Raw genomic sequence first — 15,537 nt, 5'->3', positions numbered from 1 at the left:
AGAGGCCAGAAGAGGGCATTAGATCCCTTAGGACTGGAGTTACAGGTGTGGTTGTCAGGCACCTTGTGGGTGCTGGGAATCAAACCAGGGTCCCCTGGAAGAGCAGCCAGTGTTCTTAGTCACTGAGCACCTCTCCAGGCCCTGTGACACAACTCCTAAGAGCTGGATCCCAGCACATGGTAGTCAGATCGTGGGACAATGCCACCAGAAAGAACTGACATGGCTGCTCTAGTTAGCTGCCTCAAGAGCAGATTATTCTGAGAGAAACAGCTTCCTGGCTGCCCCTGTGATTCCCATGTGTTTTCACTGAGATTTCATCCACTGTCCTGTGAGGTGGCCAAGAGCCCTCACCACAGTCTGAGGTGACCACCCAGCAGTGGGCTTTCAGACTGTCACAGTGAGTAAAATAAACTTCTTCCTTTTACATATTATCCAGCCTCAGGTACTTTGCTATGACAACCAACATGAGACATATAAAGGCTGACTTTAAGGTTTACAATTTACATATCCAGGGGCTTGAAGAGATGAGTCAGCAGCTCAGAGCACCAGCTGCTCTTCCAGAGGAGCCAGGTTGGATTCCCAGCACCCACACGGTGGCTCACAGCCATCTTTAATGTAAATCCAGGGGATGTGACTCTTTTGGTTTCCTTGGGCATTGCATGCACGTGATACATAGATAAACGCGCAGCCAAAACACCCAGACACATAAAATAAAGTAAAATAAAGTTCTGGAACATCGATGTAGTCAGTATGCATTTAAACCAGGTTTGCCTGACGCTCCCCTCCCTTCACTGGAACTCCTCCTGTCGTCAGCAGAAGTCTGGTTCTGTCAGATAAATGAGCTTAAACAACAACATGCATTAGCTTCAGTCTGAGGAAGGAGGATGCATCCCCGTCTGGAAACTACCTCTTCTGTTACTTAGGCTTCACTCTGACAGCGCTTTCTGTATTTTCCCCATCTACAGCAGATTCGTGATCATGATTATGAGACATAAATCCTGATTGTGAGGGGAAGGTGACAAGTTGGAAAGAACTGTGACTCCCCACTTCTGCCCTCCCACATGTGCTCTGAGCACTGTGGGAAACAAAGAACCAGACAGAAGAGTCGGTCCTTTACGGTCCTTTCGCTGCAGCAAATACCTGTTTACGTACAGAGCTAAACGAAGCCACTGGAAGCGGCTTTGCACTCTTCAGAGAAGGGTGCAGTGCGGGGGACTGTTCACAACCACTTCATTGAAGTCAGGTATTTCAAAATCTTCGTGGGGGAAAGTGTGTAATGTTTGCGGTTTCCAATCTAGTAAACGCTGTCATCTGTTCGTCTCTGGGACGTGGCTGTGGGGACAGCCACACATGGATGGGCTCAAGCATCCCGGCCAGGATGGCCCAACCATGGCCCCTCAGGCTCTGCACCCTGCAGGGGCTGGAGCGCTGCTGCCTGTTTGCCCAGAAGCCTTCCCTGGAGACCTGGGCCAGGGTCCCAAGAGGTTCAAACAAACAACACAGGTCAGGAATGGCCACCTCTCTGTGTCACCACACAGAGAGCACATGCTGAAGGACCAGCTGGCCTCGGTGGGGCTTCCCGGGTGTCTGACTGGTTTATATACGAGCAACATGGGGATGACCTGTACCTTAAGGTGATGGGATAATTAAACCAGTTCATTGACATTAAAAAAAAAAGAATATTAAACACATATTACAACCCTTCCCTAACCTGTAACAGAATAGATGTGAATAAAAATAAAAAAAAGAGAAGGTCTGAGCATGGCACGTGCTATGTCAGTTGTCTAGCATGTGTAAAGCCTAGAGCGCAATCCCCAGGAGAACTGCCACGGGGGAGGGAGAGGAACTTGAACACCCTGCCCTTTATGCAGAGTCCTGCACAGACCACTGTAACGCCTCTGTCTTCTTTTATTGAGTTCATTCTGCTGAAACTGTTGCCCTTATTTGTTGACTTGGGCTTGTATCTCAACAAGCTACTGTGGCAACCCCAGAAAATGGGTACAGCGTGTCTCTGCTTCTGATTCGTGCTGGGGACCCAATCTCTATGTTTACGAAACCTTGGAAACACTGCTAATAACGTTTTTTTTTTCCTTTTTTTATTTTTATTTTTATTATTAACTAATAATAAAATTAGTTAATAACATTTTATTAACTCTGTGTCCCAGCTGTATCCCGCTCCCTCATTCCCTCCCAATCCCACCCTCCCTCCCTCATCTCCACCGTGCCCCTTTCCAAGTCCATGAATTGGGGAGGACCTCCTCCCCTCTCATCTGACCCTGTTTTATCAGGCATCTTCAGGACTGGCTGCAAAGTCCTCCTCTGTGGCCTAGCAGGAATGCTCCTCCCTTGAGGTGTGGGGAGGTCAAAGAGCCTGTCATTGAGTCCCTGTCAGAAATAGTCCCTGTTCCCCTTACCATGGGAAACCAATTGGTTACTGAGCTACCACAGGCTACATCCAAGCAGGGGTTCTAGTTATATCCATACATGGTCCTTGGATGGAGAAACAGTCTCAGAAAAGACCCCTGTGCCCAGATATATTTTGTCCTTGTGGAGCTCCTGTCCTTTCCACGTCATACTAACTCCCCCTTCTTTCATATGATTCCCTGCACTCTGCCGAAGGTTGCTAATGACATTTTAATAACAGAACATTTTAGCAAAACAAGCTTGAGGTGCACAGTGGAGCTACAGACATGCTCAGCCTTCACTGCCAAGTGGAATAAAGGTTTCTGTATTAGGGAAGTCAGGGTGCTGCTTTTTAAAGGATGAAAGAGCATAAACTGACTGGCTCCTTGCTGTCCTCACAAAAGCCACAGAACTCTCTGGGTTGGTTGGACTGGCAACTGGGAAACCATCAAAAGATCACATTTAGTCTTCAGCAAGTAAATGCAATGTAAAGAAAATCTTCCATTTTTCATATGTCTCACGAAGGTAGCATTTATTTTGGATGACGTGGGTCTGCTGTTCATGGGGAAGTCTGACAAACACCAGGGCTCACTGAGCCATTCTGCCTCCTGTAACCCTGACGAGAAGGAAGATGATGGGGCCAGGAGGGTGTCCGGAAGAGTTTGTGCTTCCATTTCCCCCTAGAACAGCAGCTCTCAATGTATAGGTCACGAGCCCTTCGGCAAACCTTTATCTCCAAAAAATATTTGTATTACGACTCACAACAGTAGCAAAAACACAGTTACAAAGTATGAAGAAAATAATTTTATGGTTGTGGGTCACTGCAACATGAGGTACTGTATTAAAGGGTATCAGCACCAGGAAGGTTGAGAGCCACCACCCTACATGATCATACTGACACAAAATCATGCTGCACATGAGTCTCTCTAACAATTGTGAACTACAGCCCCTTAGTGTATAATACATGAAACCAAGTTGAGCTTGCTCTCTTCACTGCTGTTGGTCCTTAATGGTTCCTCAATATGACTGAGCTTCTTTCTGGACATGCTCAGAGAACATAGGTGTGAGTTCTTGCTATCTCAAGGAATCCCTAATTCAGGAGTCAGACATTCACTAACCTAAAGTAGAATTTTCCATTAGAAAATAAAACACATGATCACAGCATTTCACTTTGAAAATACTTTGTAGCTCACAGATAGCATACAGCTGTTCAAACATAGAAAGATAATAGTTAGATAGAGCATGAAGGCACTCTTGTCCTCATTAAAGATGTGTGGGTGGAGTTCCAGATCCTAGCTGACAGATCTGTCTGTCTCTAGCTCTCTCTTTCTCGTGTCCCCACTCTAAGATGGCCTTTTGCTCCCCCATTCCGCCAACCTCCAATAAGCCTCTTGGGTTAGATCTGTTGAGTGATCTATGTACCTTGGCCCAGACCTGCCAAGGTACCTTTCACTGCCTAATCCAATCAATCCATCCATGAATATTCTGAAATAATATTTCAAGAAAAGAATATGAAAGGGTTACCAACACTAAAGTTTATTTGGACCAATTCACAAGCATGAAAGCATGATTAGGCTGTGATTCCCCCTGAAAGAAAGAGCAGCCAGGGGACTTTGCCTTATGGAACCTGTGACTTATTAGAGACAGAAGCTCCTTCCATCTGTGGCTCTGGCACCCTCCCTCAGAGGCCTGAGGTGATCTGAAGTCTCTGAGCTCGTCACCAGCCAGCCAGCCAGCACTGAATTTACAAAGAGACAAAAGTCTGGCTGTGTACAAAGCAGGGGAAGCCAGACCTAGGAGGGATGACTCAGCGTTATGAGGACACTGTGTGACAACGGTTCAGCAGGCTTAAGGAGTGTGCCGGTGACCGTATCCTGAGACTGGCTGTGGAAGCTGCTGCCAGCCAGTGGCTGTCCTGCAGGGACATGGGCACAAACACCACACAGACAAGGGTCTCCTTGAAGATTTCAGAGTCCTTTGACATAATTCCGTTCTTCACTTCTGAGCCCACACATTATCCAAAACCTCAGTTGCAGAGTGAGGTCTCTCAGGGGTCGGGAATAGAGTACAGAAAGCCATTTTCTAGTGTTCTCTGTGAAAGCACATGCCTGCAAGGTCTGAGGGGAACAATCAAAAGTTACAGTGGCGCAGAGGATCCTGCCTGGTGTGATGGAACTGCCCCATACCCTTACTAAGGGCTCCTGTCATGAATGCCTGATCAGAGGATGCCCTGCTGTTTATAAGTAGAGAATATCTGTATTTTGGTGGAGGAGGCGGGGAGAAGCAGAGTAGGAGGAGGGAAGGAGAAGAAAGGAGGGGCAGGAGGAGAAAAGGAGGAAGAGGAGGAGAAGGAGAAGAGGAAGAGGAGGAGGAGGAAGAGGAAGAAGAGGAAGAGGAGGAGACCCTTCTTTTGTGTGTAACATTGCACTGACCTCTAAGACAGTAATAGAGTTTCCTGTGCCCCCAAACTCCTCAGCATGAAGTTCTCTTAGAGTGACCTGAAGAGTTTAGGGTAAACTCACCTGAGCAAGCCTTGAGTCTTCAAAAACTGTGTGAAATTTAGGGCGTTCCAGCTAATGAGCCCCCTCTGTGCTCTCTGCCCGGGAACAGAGCATGGGAATATAGGTGTGGAGGGGTGCAGGTTGGAGGGTACAAGTGTGGGTGTCTGGGGGGAGGGGTGACAAAACTTGACCTTTCCTCATGTAAGAAAGGAAGAAGAAAGACAACACTGAGAAATCTTCTATATAGCTGGAACTGTTTCCTGTTTGCTGTGCAGGGGTTGGGGGAAGAAGAGGGAGAGAAAGAGAGAAGCAGAGAGGAAGAGAAGCGAGAGAAGGTGAGGAGACATATGTAAAGCCACAAATGGCTCCAGGGTCCTTGCTCCCTGATCCAAATGTCCAATAGAAATGCCAATAGGAAGCTTGTTCTGCAAGAAGCCCTTGCTGTCCGGAACACTGTGACGCTGCAGTTTCTATAGAGATGAGCATCTCTCGTGGGAAAGCAGGGTACACAGAATGCTAGCAACCAGCTAACGGCTGTTTGTTTGTTTTTTGTTTTTTTCCATTGTCTGTGCTTCAGTTCAAAAGGCTTCTCCCCGGGAAAGCTGCTTTACAGCAAGCAAGAGAGAGCTGGCTACTCTACTCAAGGCCTGAGAATTTGGAAATAAGATTTGAAAGCTATTCATGGACTAGAATAGGGGGAGGCCAGCAGAAAGATGTGCTAACTTAGGCACCAGATTGGCCAGCTCCCACCTGGCTTCCTTCTGTAGCCAGTCAGAAACCCACATCACCCCCAAACAATTTGTAGACTGATTCCTATAGAGACACAGTATCGACCCTGCCTCTGCAATCCCACCAGGGTCTTCCCTTTCACCTGGCAAAGCCCAGGCATTTTCAAGCTGGGGATGTCAAGGCCTGAATCTGAGAGGCAACACTGTCAACCTGCTCTATTAGCATAGATGCATTGATCAGCTGATGGGTTAAATCCTGCCTCTTCCTGTCAGATACAAAAGTCACTCCTCAAGACAACTTTTCTATCTTAGTACAGCAGCTCTCAACTTGTGGGTAGAGAACAGTTGTGTGTGTGTGTGTGTGTGGCGGGGGAGGGGTCTCAAATGACCCTTTCTCAATTGCTCCTGCCCTGAGCATCATGGAGGCTGTATAGTTGAGCCAGTGGTTTCCATGGCAAAGCAGTGGCCGTGCTTCAAAAGCAAGATCAGAATGAGGAGAGGAGACAACTCGTGACAACTGCTCAGCCTACCCACTTCTTCCTGATCACTTCTCCGGTTTCCAGCTTAAGCCCAGCTCCCTGGTAACTGGCCCCAGGCGGGGCCATGCTAGAAAAGCGTTTCACCCTCAGCTCTTTGGGACAAAAATAGCACTAATCCGTAGCCTTTGCTGCTTATCCATGGTGTAAGCGGCATCCACTGGCCCGACTCTGAGCCACCGGCACGATGTCCGACGGAGCTGGGAACAGAAAACAGAAACTTGTCATTTAGATTTCCGTCACCTACACAGATGAAAAAAAAAACAAAAAAAAAAACCAAAAAAACAAACAAACCACAAAATCACTTTCTGCAGCATAAACTGTGAAGACAGCCAGGAAGCGACGAATTCTAAATATGTTATCGTCTTTAATATGACTTACTTAATGGTAAGCCCATTTAAATTTTGCAAACAACTGACTTTGCAACCTTTCTGGAAATCGAACAGCTGGCTTTGGGTGGCCATTGTACACCAACACATCGCCCTGTTAGTGTTATTGTCACCGTGACCACGTGTGGCTTAGAGAAAGAATGAAGGATTTTCTTGACTTGTGGTTCGTTTGCTGCTCTGTCACCTGAGGCAGACCCTAGTAACAGTGGAGTTTATAGAGGAAGAGGTGACTCAAAGACAGTGGCATGAAGGAGTTAAGACAGGCCACAGCCCCGAGCACATGCCCCTAACACTTTCTGTCTGAAGCCACTTCACTTCACCTTCAGCTGTTCCACACTTCCCAACAGCCTATCCCAATTTTTCGTCCTCCACTGGATGAAACCACTCCTAAATCAAAGCCCTGATGGTCTAATGTTGTAGGAAAGCACCCTCAAAGACACACGCAGGAACACGCTGACCTCTCCTTTCAGGTGTTCCTCACTCGAATCCAGCTGGTGATCGAGTCTGGCCATCTCCCCACTCTCTGTGAGTCAGGGCTCTTCCTGGTTGTGCTTCTCATCAGGTGCGATCACGGAGCTATCGCTGTGAACTGGTGATAAGGATTCGTTCCCTCTCTGCCCCCCACTTGATTCTCAGCTCTACTAAGGCAATGCTTGTACCTGGTGTTGGTCAAAATGTCTAGAACACAGCAGGTGTTTAGCAAGTATTTGGAACTTTGGAAAAATATGTTTGGAATGATCAATTTTGGATCAAGGCAGCACATATGTTCAGGTATTTATCCATAAGAAGTAAATAAGTAGATAAGTTCTGCTGCTTTTGACCTCTCAACCACAAAAGTTCATGCATCCTGGCCTGTGCCTCCAGTTTCCTTCTCCAGGACCAGTCAATACTGAGCATCATGCTTTTAAGCATGATCATGCCTGGCCTTTCTTGAGGTTAGACTGTGTGGTAGTGGGCTGACTCCTTCTTATTACATATGCTCCTGAAGTTGGTCACCTGCACAGAAAGACAGCTCCAGGAAGGCCCACCTCAGCTGTAAGGCTGTCTCTTTTCAGTGACACACAGACATTGCCAAGGAGATGAATGCAGTGACCCGTGGTGCTGAAGTTTGCCAGACTAGACTATTGGATGACTCAGGAAAAGCTCCCAGACTGTCTGTGGCAGGATACGTGCTCACTGAGGACAGGAAGGGCCAAGAATGCGATGGCTCTAGAGGACTGCTTCTCTGGGTGTTAGCAAACCCAATTTATCCAGGTGGCATGGAGAGAAGTCTGTGACTTTACTAAAAATACAGTCTCTTAGGCTCTTAAGCCACTTCCAATGAGTGGTGGGTTCTAAGGAATTAGATGCCTAGCTCCAGGTGTCTGGCATGGAGCTAATATAGCTCAAATTTCTTGCAAAGGTGGTGTCAGCCAAGCCTGGGGTCTCGGCATGCACAGGACCCTCTAAGCCAGTGTTTCTCAACCTTCCAAATGCTGCAACCCTTTAATACAGTTGTGGCGACTCCCAACCATCAAACCATTTTGTTTCTCCTTTATAACTGTAATTTTGCTACTGTTATGAATTATAACGAAAATATGATATGCAGATACTTGATATGTGGTCCCCAAAGAGGTTTCAGCCCTCATGTTGAGAACCGTTGTTCTAAGCAACTTTTATAAGTGCTCAGCTACCAGTACTCAACTGTACCTGCCACCAAAGCGGATTATTCTTGGGTTTTAGAGGTTAATATGCAGCACTGCGCCTCTAGTGGCAGATGCCTGAATTGCAAGCCTGGTGCTCAAAGGGTCCAATGGGCCAAAAGAATTCAAACCTTACCATGGCTTTTGTGTTTGTGGGGTTAGGTTTGCATTTTTAAAATCTCTCTCTCTCTCTCTCTCTCTTTCCCTCCCTCCCTCCCTTCCTCCCTCCCCTACTCTCTCCCTCTCCCTTTCCCTCTTCCTCCCTCTTCCTCTCTCTTTCTATCTCTCTCTCCCTCCCTCACTTCCTCTCCCTCTCTCTTCCTCCCTCCGTCTCTCTCCCTCTCTCCTTCTCTCCTTCCCTCTCTCTCTCTCTTCACAAATCCCCTGTGCAAAACAACTGGGGTTTACTTTTACAGATGAGAATATAAAGGATAGGCTGTTTCCTCCAGACTGTCTAGTTTATTAGCAGACTCCTGACTTTTTGGTTCTGAGTCTAGCTTTTAATGGCTGAGCTGCCTCTCCAGCCCAGGTCTCCTGAGTTTACATGTAGGCCTCTGTCCTCCGCATCTTGTGTTTCTCTTCTGCTGGTCATTAGAATTAACTCAAGCTGTGTTCCAGGTCTGCAGGGTGAAGAAATGACAGCCTCTCCCCCAGGAGCCTGTTCTGGAGACAGTGGTTTTCAAGGGAGATGGCGTAACCTTCACAGACAGATGGTGAATGCTGGATGGTTACTAAGACGGCACGTGGAAGAAATGGTTTCCGGCACAAGCATGCATCCTCGGAAGCATGCATCCCTCATCTAAGCAAGATGCGGATTGAAATAAAATTCCAGTTCAAAAGCTGCCCTTGCACCTGAAGTTTCCCTCCTGTCTGTGCCATGATTTGCTGTTCCTTTGTAAGGAGAAATGGCTTTAATTAGAAATCAAAGTTAAGCCTTACGATCCACACTTCCTGGGAAAGATAAAATACCAGCCTGAATTCAGACTAGATTAGAAATGATTGGCTTCTTAAACACCATTTTTCTGAGGTTCAGAACACCATGCAGAGGCTAAGGCTGGAGGCCAGCAGTGCAGAAGACAGTTTCCAAAGATGCTACCATTTTTCCCTGCATGCAGAACTTTCTTCTGAACCTCAGAGAAGGACCTGCTTCTGTCTCTCAGGTGCTGGCATTAAAGGTGTATGCCACCATATCCAGCTCTTGACTGGATTTTAATAGAAACAAAACATTGAACTAGAAACACTAGGAGTCTCTATTTGATATACAACAAAAAGGCATTTTCTTTGCAGGAAATGTGTGTGCAAGTGTGAGCCTTGCCAGTGTCTGAGAATGAACAGAGAGTTGTTTTGATGCATTCCATCAGTCTGAGAGGAAAGCCACACACACCTCAGGCCTTCTTCCAAAGGCACACAAACACAACTAACACACACTCAGCCCAGATACACTCTAATCCATGCACACGCACATGCCCATACCTCTGATAATGCTCCTCTAGCTAATGGGCCCCTTACATATGTGCTACAGGTTTTATCTTTCTCATGACATGGAATGGACCAGAGAATAAAATGATCGAGGCTGGCCAGTTCTCCACAGACTCACCTAGTGCTCTAGGGCTGTACTGCCAAGAGTCTACCACTCTTCCATGACAAGGGAGCCTCCAGCTAGATGGGCTTGTCCCTCTCAGCGAGCATAGACTCAGAGCAGTCAGCATTCAACTCTGCAGAGGCCAGAATGCAAGACCCAGCTTGGTGCTTTGCTATGTAAGCAGGAAGGGACCATGAAGACTCTCCATTTCATCAGATGCTCTTGCTGACTAATGCCTCAGACGCTGCCAGAATTCTCTAATTCCTCTAGCAAATGCTAAATGGACCTGGTGCAGAAAACCATCAAAACACTTTGCAGAACTCGAAGGGAGTATAAAAGACATCATCCAGCCATCCAGCCCAGGCTGCCATTCACTTGAAGAGCTTCAGGCCCTACAATCTGACAAGTGAACGGGGACAAGCCCGGGGCAGAAGCCGACAGACTGAGAGAATTCACGGCTGATGTTAAAAATAACATTCCAATTTGGGTTGAATACTTGTCTGCTGGAGATTACAGAAAGAAAGCAAACATCTAGGAAACTAGTGCTGGCCCAGAGCAGCATCAGGATGGGCCTACGGAGGAGGGGCAGCCAAACAGACCTGAGGTGAAGTGACTTTTACATCCTAAACAGCGACCCATGCTCGGGTGCCCAGCCTCAGTGGTAAGCTGACTCTGCCCCCAGGAAGAGAGATGGTCTGTGAGCTGAGGACCCGGGCTGTAGGAGGCCCATAAGGGTTCTACTGCCCAGGGATAAGTCCCATCACCTCTGAAGGCCCCCGGCAGTCCAGGGCGTGAGTTCGCACATGCGTGCATGTGTGTGTGTGTGTGTGTGTGCAGAAGCAAGATCCCTTGCAGTCCTCCTGTTTGTAGATGAGGAGGTCAGGGCCCTCACTTACTGAGGCAACCTAGCTCAGAGCTACCTTGCAACCTCTCTATCAACTTACTATGGTAACTCCCAGGTGAACTGCAAGGCAACACATACACACACTATCAGGTTTTTAATCAATTATATTGAGAGCACCTTCTAAGTACCTATCAAGCTTTAGTTCACAGATTCTCATACCCCTTATTCACACACGCACGTCACCTCTCCCTTACCAATGTCCTTCTCCGTAAGTACATGGCTGCCAGTGAGAGAATACGCTGGCACAAGTCACTACTCGCAGGCCATGGTTAACACCAGGGATCTTAATTACCATCCTAGCGCAATGAGGAGACACTATGACCAAGACAACTGTTCTGAAAGAAAGCATTTAACTGAAGGCTTGCTTACAGTTTCAGAAGGTTAGTCCATTATCATCACAGTAAGTAGACTGGCATAGTGTTGGAACAGTAGCTGAGAGCTTTACATCTTGATCTGCAGGTGGAGTGGGGGGGGGAGAGAAAAAGATGGAGGGGAGAGACCTAGTGTGGGCTTTTGAAACCTCAAAATCTACTCCCAGAGACACACTTTCTCCAATGAGGCCACACCTCCTAGTCCTTCTCGAACAGTTCCACTATAGAGTAATGAGCATTCAAACCTATGAGCCTATGGGGCCATTCTCTCTCAACCCATCTGACCAGGATCCACCTCTGCTGTTGTAGAAACGTGTGTTTCTTCAAATGTGTACCCACCACTAGAGGAGTGTTTGAAGTAGTTTCACTGCCTTCAGTCTTTCCTCAGACAGTTGTCAAAACAACCCCTGAAACAGAAGCTGTGTCAAAGCTTAGTTGCTGTTGGTCTTTGCATTCTTCTCTGGAACACGACCTAGATGGATGTTCATTGGCTTAGTGAATCCCCTTGCCCTTCAGTCTTTGTTGCTGACACCCAGGATGGTAGTGTCCCAGTGTGGAGGTACAGGGTGAGGATGTGGGTACCTCAGACTGACAGACAGAGTCAAGGCAGATTGACATCATAGAATAATTTTGTCAGTGAAACTTCTATTTCTACCTCAAAACTGCTTCCACTTCCAAAGCTCACACTTCCTCTTTTCCTTTCTTCTAGCTCAGTAACAGCTCTAACTTGGCCAAAGTCTCCAAGTGCCCTTGTGCACTGTGTTCCTTTCCGAGTATAAAAAGGGATCTCGGGAGATGTCCACAGTCAGTGTTTTGGTCTTCATATAAGTTGAAGCTCTCGAGCTTCCCTTCACAGGGACATTTGCTCCATGGACCTCAGCCTTCCTTTGAGAATAAAATCATTTACCTTAGGCATCTTAGGTATCTCAAATAGATGAAAAGAAGGTCCTTGCCTGGAATCTTGAAATCAATCCAGATAGTACCTTCTTCTGCCTTTTGTACCTCAGGCTATACTTTCTCTTCAATAGAAACTGTTAAAGAGCTGAGTCCAGATGTAAAGATCCAAAACTCAAATTACATTTTTTCCCAAAATATAAACCAGCAAAAAGCTAGATGTCTGTCTGAATGCTAGGATCCCAGTATGCTGAAGGTAGAGGTAAGATTATATTATAGTCAGGTCTATGCATAAACAGGTGAATCAATTTCTCTGAGTCTTGATTTCTTCTTTTCCAAAATGTTCCAGCTCCAACATTTCATAGTTCAAGTGGAAAAATTAAAAGCAAACCAGATGAAGCCAGAGCACCAGGCTTTGTATATCTTTTGCTTTTGACAGTGGTGATTAAAAAGCGGCTTGGGAAATCTGTTTTTGTCAAACTTTGACTTGTACCTTGGTAAGGTGTTGGTGCCTAACAGATTACAGATGCCACTGTGATGAAGAACTCTGCTCCATTTTAAAAGGAAAATGTATTGATTTTTGGAATAGCCATCTTCTAATGTCTATGACTTTGAGCCAAACAAAGAAAATTTATGAAGGTTCAGCTTAATCTTATAAATTTTTAAATCAATAATTACTGCCTGGAAGAGCCTTGCCATCACAGTGACTTAAAATAAAAAGCAGATACAAGGATATTTGTGCTGATACCAGATGTAGCAGTTAAATCTAGCCATATAACAGAGGTCATTGCTGCATAACCTGGCTATGTTGTATCTAAACTAGAGGATGGCCTCTCAGACGCAGCTTCTGGCTATGATACTAATCACAGATAAGAATTATTAGTAAGCTGGGATTGAGATCTGTGTTGATATTATGGCCAGTGCATGGCAGTCAATAACTATTTTAACCAGTGCTTTGCAGTGTTGTTTATTGTTGAGCCATGGCTCTCCTTCCTCCATCCTTCCATTTGATTCCTTCTTCAGTCCACTTACCGCCATTTTGCTAAGTCACCATTACATTTGGCTAAACTATTGCAGTGAAGTAATACCTTCACTAGTTGGTCTTATATCCATCTAATTCATTCTCCAATCTTCTAAGGGCTGGAAGTGCACACTACTGGTAAAGTACTATCTCAGCATGTGCAAAACCCTGGGTTCTATCCCATCAACACACACACACACACACACACACACACACACACACACACACACACCAGTCTTGTAAAGAGTCAATTCTTAGAACATACTCTTATTTTGTTTTAGTGTCTATAGGCTCTATAGTGATGTCTCTTTGCTCCATAGTCCAACACATGGTATTTGGTAAATGTTCTATATGCAGCTGTTAAGAATATGTTCTGCAACTTTTTTGGTGCATTGTGCAATTAGGACAAGTTGTCAAATTATGCTGTTCAAACTTCTACTTCCTTGATGATTCCTTTCTCTACTTGTTCTATCAGTTATTGTGAAACAGATTTAAAATTTTTCAGCTATGACGACATACAAAATTGATGGGTTCAAAGATTCAATATTATTTTTAGAATGTAATTTTTTACAAGTTAATATACAGATTAAATGCAATTCCAATAAAAACTCAAGAAGACTTCTTTGTAAAAAAAATTAAAATTTATATAGAATATAAAGTTATGTAAACAATTTAAAAAGAAAGAACAAATCAGTAGCTCTTATGTTTCCTGAATTTAAGTTACTATAAAATCATGACAATAAGTTGCTTATGGTACTAGCATTAATTTTCAGATTAGTAGGCTAAAAATAGAGCCACACATATATGACCTATTAAAACTTTGATTAAATTCCATGGTAATTTAACTATAAGCAAATTGTGAAGAAATAACAAAAAGCTACTGGGGTTGAGATATGAACCTGAATATCTCTTGAAAACCATAATAAAATTTTTATTTACAGTAGATCATGTATCTAAATGCAAAAGAGAAAATATGAAGCTTCTAGGAGAAAATGAGTATTTCTACATCTATATGTTAAAATATCATTTCTTAGCAAGAAACAAAAATACTTATTAATGGGGAAGTTGGTAAGATTTATCTCTACATTAAAACTCTGCCGTTTGCTTCTCAAAAGACTCTTAAGAAAACAATGAGGTTGGACAGTGGTTAAGAGAGCTTACTCTCTTCCAGAAGACTTGTATTCAGGTCCCTGAATCCAGGTCTGGTAGCTCACAACCACATGTAACTCCATCTCCCAAGGATAAAAAAACTACTGGCCTCCATGGCATATACACACATATATATGTAAAGATAAGCATAATTTAAAAAAAAGAAAATTAAAAGGCACACTGCAAACTGAGAAAAAGTATTTGTAATATACATATATATATATATATGCATATATATCTGATAAAGGACTGTGTCAAGAATCTATCAGTTACTCCTTAATAACCACAGAGAAAAAAGAGTCCAACTTTTAGCATGGGCAGAGAACACAGATGATACTCAGCAAACAATCTATGAATGGTCAACAAAGATTCTCAACATTAGTTCTTAGGAGAATGCAAATTAAAGTTATCAAATGCCATTTCATACTCGGAAGAATGACAAAATAAAAAAGACAGTGAATACTGAGTGTTGCTGTGAATGTAGGGAAATAAGAACACTTTTCTAAGTGTCTATGAGACCCAACAGCAAATCCCAACACTGCAAACAACACGAAACAAAACCTTGTAGTTGCTGCTAGAAAGGTAAAATGGCACAGCGTGAAGGCAGAGAATAAATTGCAGAAATATATTAAGATGTAAATCTGAATGGAAAAAGCTAAGCTTTAAAGAGAAGATATTTTTGTAATTGATATTTACATAAAGTTCAAAAAAGAAGCAAAACTAGTATCTATGGCAAGATGTTTTAGATTAGTATTTTACCCTTTCCACTACTGCAACAAATTACTCAACAGACCAACTTAAAAGGGAGAAAAGACATATTTTAGCTTACCTTTAAGAGGGCTGAGTCCATACTCCTTAGAGCCACTGACTCTGGGTCTGTGGTGTGGTGTGGCAGACAAGCAAACGGACAGACCGGGACAACATACAACTTACAAGGACAAGCCTCCACTGATATATTTTACCAGCTGGTACCAAATCCTAACGTCCACAGAACCTCCCTAAACAGCACTGTCCTCTGGGAACCAACCCTTCAATTCAACAAATGAACCTATTAGGGGAAACTCCAAACCATGACAAGTGGTTACTTTAGGAAAGCTGACAGATAAGAGGAAACCTCCTGGGACTTCATCTAGATGGTGACCATCTAGATGTGGTATGTGGTATGTATTTAATAAAAGCGAGGGGTGTGTAAGATGACCAGCATGTCCCAGGTGATCTACGGTGGTCCTCACAGAGAAGCCTGAAGTATTGTCCTGGGCAGAGTAGGATAGTTGTCAGACTACACAAGTTCTCATTGTCCTCCCCCACCCCCCACCCCCCGGGAGGAATGCCATTTACTGCATGCATTCCCTTCTCAAAGGCACATCACCACGTCTT

Source organism: Psammomys obesus, unplaced genomic scaffold (genome assembly GCF_907164565.1).
Source record: "Psammomys obesus unplaced genomic scaffold, mPsaObe1.curated_primary_1811, whole genome shotgun sequence".
Lineage (NCBI taxonomy): Eukaryota > Metazoa > Chordata > Mammalia > Rodentia > Muridae > Psammomys > Psammomys obesus.
The sequence above is the reverse complement of the archived record's forward strand: the minus strand, read 5'-3'. Positions refer to the sequence as shown.